Raw genomic sequence first — 5545 nt, forward strand, 5'->3', positions numbered from 1 at the left:
GCCCTGCCCGCTGCCCCGGGCTGCAGCGCCCCCGCTGCCCCCGCCGCCCGGGCCCTGCCCTCGGGTGTCCCGGGTCCTGCCCTCGGGTGTCCCGGGCCCTGCCCCGCCGCCCGGGTCCTGCCCTAGGGTATCCCGGGTCCTGCCCTCGGGTGTCCCGGGTCCTGCCCTCGGGTGTCCCGGGTCCTGCCCTCGGGTATCCCAGGTCCTGCCCTCGGGTGTCCCGGGTCCTGCCCCTGCCGTCTGGTCCTGCCCTCGGGTATCCCGGGTCCTGCCCTGCCGCCGGGTCCTGCCCCCGCCATCCCGATCCTGCCCTCGGGTGTCCCGGGAGTGCCCTCAGCCATTGCTGGTGCACAGTGTACAGGAGCGGCATGGGAAGGAGAGCAAGTGCTGGCCCTGCTGTGGCACCCCCTGCACCCTCACACCAGCCCGCGCCTCACGTCCAGCCTGCACCCTCCTATTGCCTCCTGGCCACAGGCCAGCGCTCCCCACCACCTGCAGCCCAGGTTCACCCRCTCCTCTGGCACCCAGAGGCCCCAGGCCAGATCCACCTGACAGCAGTGCTGCCTGAAAAGGAAAGGAGCAAGCAAATGGAGAGGTTTGGGGCATCCCAAAATCCCAAGTCAATGTCCGGGATCACTGCATGGCATGATCCTACACACTGGCAATTCATGCTCTTTCCAGTAGCTCTCCTGAATCAAGGGAACCACAGCTGAATCTGAGAATGAGGCAACGTCTCAWAAAAGCATGGGATTACTGGGATTAGTCTGGCCAAGATTCAAATTTAGGTGTCCCAGGTTTAGCCTAAGTTGTCCAGGCTTCTTCTGGAGTCACTGGGGAGATATGGGGCCCCCTTTGAGTGAGCTGATCCTTCCYTGAGCACAGCAGATGAGCAGTGACATACCCTGCTCTGGTCACAGCATTACCAGGTTAGACTGGATGCCTAACTTCAAGGCACCTGATAAGATGAATCCCACTCAAAGTTTTGGAATCAGTTGGAGAGTTTGGCTGAGYTGGAAACTATTCATATGTATTAGTAAAATTAAGTTAATTCTTTAGAAGCAAGTAATTTGATTAGCATCTTGATGACCAATGACTAATTCCAGTTGAAATGACAAATCATGACTCTGATTGTATCTTATTTTTCCTCTAATTTGAAAGTAGAATGAAAAAACACCCAAGTAAGAGCATTAGGCATACTGACAGAAAACTTTAAAACATATTCCAAAATTGCATTATACACATACTGTTATAGACGGAGTTATGAGTCGTTGCAGTTATTATTATTTGCAATTATTTTTAATAATAATCCAGGATGTAGTGAAAAAACACAAACCTTCAAGAAAGAGCAAAATCAAAAATCATTCTTGTCGTTTCAAAGACATAACCTTAACTTTGCCCAAGCCCCCTGCCAAATGCCAGCTCTTGCAGCATGTTGGCAGCTCACTGAGCTGTGCCCACTTCAAGTTATAGATGCAGAGACAATTTTGGGGTGCTTCATGCCAAGTTGCATGTTGACCACAGACCTTACAGCAGGATCACAGCATGTCATTTAGCACATGCTGAGGGAAGAATTTCAATGTTCCATTCCAACTCATTTCCCCAGCACTGTCAGCGACTGGGGCCCCTGATTCCAACAGACTTACAGATAGGGTAACATTGCGCCCTACAAAGTGGTCCCGGTGGCCTCTTGCATCTCCAGGTGTGCTGCCCATGGCAGTCTGGCACCCAACTGTTCACATTGTCCCGCTGGCTCTATGGGAGCAGCTGATGTGACGGACTGCATCAGCTGGGTGTAGGGGACAATGACAGCACCAGAGACAGCAACAGCCAGGAGAAGTGCCACRGTTACAACACAACCAGCTCCAAAACTCTTTCTGCTAAAACCTCTTCCAGGGGCTCTCAGAACCAGAGGCAACTTTCTGGCCTTTTAAGTTTTCACCATTGAGACATGGGGTTACTTCTGTCCCAACAGCATCATTATGACCAGAATAGCAAACAGAACAAGATGCATTTGAAGCGCAGCATCTATACACTTCCCTGAGGTATAAGGAAGCTACAGCCCTCCCTGCTGCCACATGTACATTTGTGGTGCTTGACGTGGGAGCGAGCTGCTGCTCTGGGCACTGAGCAGCACCAGCCACCACCGCCTGGCCAGTGGGCTGCCAACATCCCCCGAGACGTCACGAGAGCCACTGCTTTGCTAGTGACACGATACAAGCAGCGAGCTGCTCCCTCCGAGGTAACGGCTAGTGAATCATTTCTGCTAAGTTCTTGTAAAAAACACTGATCAGGAGCGACAGCTTCTCATGGAAAAAAGAAACTGGCTGCACTAGAAGTCAGCTTGTTCCACGTGTGTGAAGAGACAGAAGGAAGCCCTTCTCCTGTGGCAGGAGGACTCAAACTGGCCTTCCCTATGAGTCCATGGGTTCTGGGGTTGTTTGGCAGCGATTGGGAAGAGGGTTTCTTCCCAGTAGTGAGATGATCCCTATCAACTAATCTGCTRTGTCTTTTTACATGAAGAAGAAGACATTCTTCCGTCTTGAAACAGTGTCTCCTGACTTCTTTTGAGTTTGGACTGATATCGAAGCCCTGAGCAGCCAAAGGCTCATGCGATGTCAAGCCTTGAAACTGTTGCTGCTCCATCAGAAGAACATTTCCTTTTGTATAGTCCCAGCATTTCATTTAGGATATCTAGAAAACTTGAATCCAAATGTTTAAGCTCTTTGAAGCAAATTCATCAGTGGGATGCAATGGCTTGGGAGGAAATTGATGTTAATTTTTGCTGTTGCTTTAGATGGCAAGAAGCTTCCTCACAAAGACTCCAGACTTCCTCTGTGTCTGAAAAGACACCTTGATTTCTTCAGTACCTATTTCTGTAGCAGTATTGGGCATATGGTCAGCATTTGATGTGTGACTGTGTACCATTTTGTCATTTAATGTTAAACATAAACCTTAAAGCTTTCGTGAATACAGGCACTTTGGTGTTTGGAGCAGTCCTGTCATTTATTACTAGCATTTCTTCTCTTTTCTTATATTTTTTGAAACACTAAAAATCCATACARGCTCATCCAGTTCCTACCATAAAACACATATTAAGCTTAAGTAAGTAAGATAAAAGATTCTTTGGATCCATAACCTATTCATTAGCACAATCCCAATGCAACAAATATTGACATTTTTAAACTGATGAAACAAACCCCGTACCTATAGCTAATATATGTAGGCTCCTGCCTAATTTGATTGTTCAGCAAGAGACTGTCTCTGGGTCCCGTTGATCTTAATGGATGTTTGACAAGTTTTTTTTCCAGAATCCAGCTCTCCTACATCTCTGAGGAGACCCAGTCGGGATTACTCCATGAGGATGCTTGCCCAGAACTGCTGTTTTTGCACAAAGCCAGATGGTATTTGCATCCTGGGAAATGGCAGAACAGCTCTTTCCACAAGCAGCTTTTGGACRTGGTGGAGAGGTGAACAAGAGGAAGGTGAGTGTAGCTGGAAAGAAATGAGTAGGACTTAAGAAAGCTAGTGATGGAATATGGGAAGAACTGGGTGGATTTTTTTTTCCCAAATATTTACATTCTCAGAGGAGCAGCCACATTTCTTTTCTACATTTCTTCTCTTGCTCTGATCCGGATGAATCTGGCAGGATCTTGCCTCTCCTCAGAGAGCAAGCTCAATATGGGTGCAGGGCTACCACAATCACCTCCACCAGCCCAGGATTTGCAGATGTGCTACTCCTAGCACTACAGCTAAGCAACCAGGAGCTTTAACAGTGCCTACAAAGCGAAATACAGGAGTTTCAAAGCTCTGAGTAGGTATCAGTGGAGGTACAGCACTGCAGGAAAAAAAAAAAAAAAGTGAAAAGGAACACAAGAATCAATTTTTAATCTATGTTTTAGTGTCATGACATTTAGAGATTCAATAGAAGGCTGTTTAGCCTACAAATTTCAGAGCACATTAAGAACGCAAATGCTTCCAAGAGATCAACATATTAAAAGTAAGATAATGCTGCTTTGCAAGCAGCATAAATGTAGAAAAAAAAAGAAGTCATTTATTAATGATAATATATATGACTACCTTAAACAGGGAGCATGATATTTGTCTGGATTAAACTGAACTCTAGTGTGATTAAGTTTGGGTAGAATATTATTCATAGCACGTTTTCCATGTGGGCACTGAATTAAACGTTTCTTGTCTGTTGAAATACGCATAATGTAATTTTCTCATTGAAACAAAGAGAAGTTACGTGCATCGGTGATCCTTGACTAACATTGCATAAGAGCTCATTAACAGTGCTTGTTTTAAATACAAGAAAAAGATACCTCTCTTATCACAAGGCAAGTTTTACAAGCAGGCGTTCCAGTACAAGAGAGTACATTTATGAGATCCTAGAGACTTGGAAATGGCAGATATTATCAGCTGATGTTGCCTGTGCTCTTGCAGTTAAAATGTCTCACTAAAGATTTCCATAGCTGAGCAAACCTTCCAGAAATGTTGAATCTTTAGGACTAAAAGTTCAGCCAGATAAGCACTGTATAATTATTCTGTAGTCACATGAATTTATCTGAACCTACTTGGACAGAAAATTGGGCTGTTAATCTCACAAAATCAGGCTCTCACACACTTTCCAGTATTGCCAATTTCAGTCTGCTTAAAAATACTTTCAGAAAAGTTGCTTATTGTGCTCTGATTTATCATACCAGTACCTACATTTCCAAACTTTTATGGTTCCTTTTCAGTGGTTTTGTTTACCCAGCAATGTACAGACCAGTAAGTGCTGAACAGGACAATCTGTAAACACAAAGTGGTGGCTTCTTCCTATCTGCTTAATACTAACACATTTTTTGAGAAGCATCCATGTGAATTTGGCAGATGCACAAATAACTCACCAAAAAGTAGAGTTTTGTCTAAATACAACGTATATGAAAACATAAAAAAGAAGCCCTATATAATCAAACCAAAGCCCCATCAAACTTATCTGAAACAGCATCAAAGAGCAGATGTGAGCAGGATAAGCATGTAGAACTATTCCTCCAGGAAAATTTCCCAACCTCTAGAAAAAATATAGTAGGACCTTTTGTATATAGCAGTGAATTCACCACCAGCCTCCTGTGGTCAAGAGCCACACATTGTTTTGGAAAGCACCTATTTGATTTCTCTGCAGTTGAACTTGGTAGACTATTTTTGATCTATGCTTACTCAAATCATCATCTAGAGCTAAGTGGCCAGAGATAGAACCATGCTTAGTCTAGCTGGAAGAGTCACATACCGAGGTCTGGTTTCATACCCAACTCTGATCAGCTCTCTGATCAAAACTCTTGCAGCTTTCTCCTACAGCTGCCATGCCCACTCTTCCTCCTCCACCTCCAACCACCACAGCTGCTGAGTCTGAAAATGCCAGGCACACATCTCCCGTTCTCTGGTATGTCTGAAATGTTGCAGCAAGGTGAGAAGGGCATCAAGATTTGCCYTGAGGATACATGGTACAGTGCCCAGTTTGGGCAGCAACACAGTGATACTCAAATAAGCAACAAGAACAAAAGCA

This window comes from Nothoprocta perdicaria, unplaced genomic scaffold, assembly GCF_003342845.1.
Source record: "Nothoprocta perdicaria isolate Ctin4 unplaced genomic scaffold, notPer1 scaffold_128, whole genome shotgun sequence".
Classification (NCBI taxonomy): domain Eukaryota; kingdom Metazoa; phylum Chordata; class Aves; order Tinamiformes; family Tinamidae; genus Nothoprocta; species Nothoprocta perdicaria.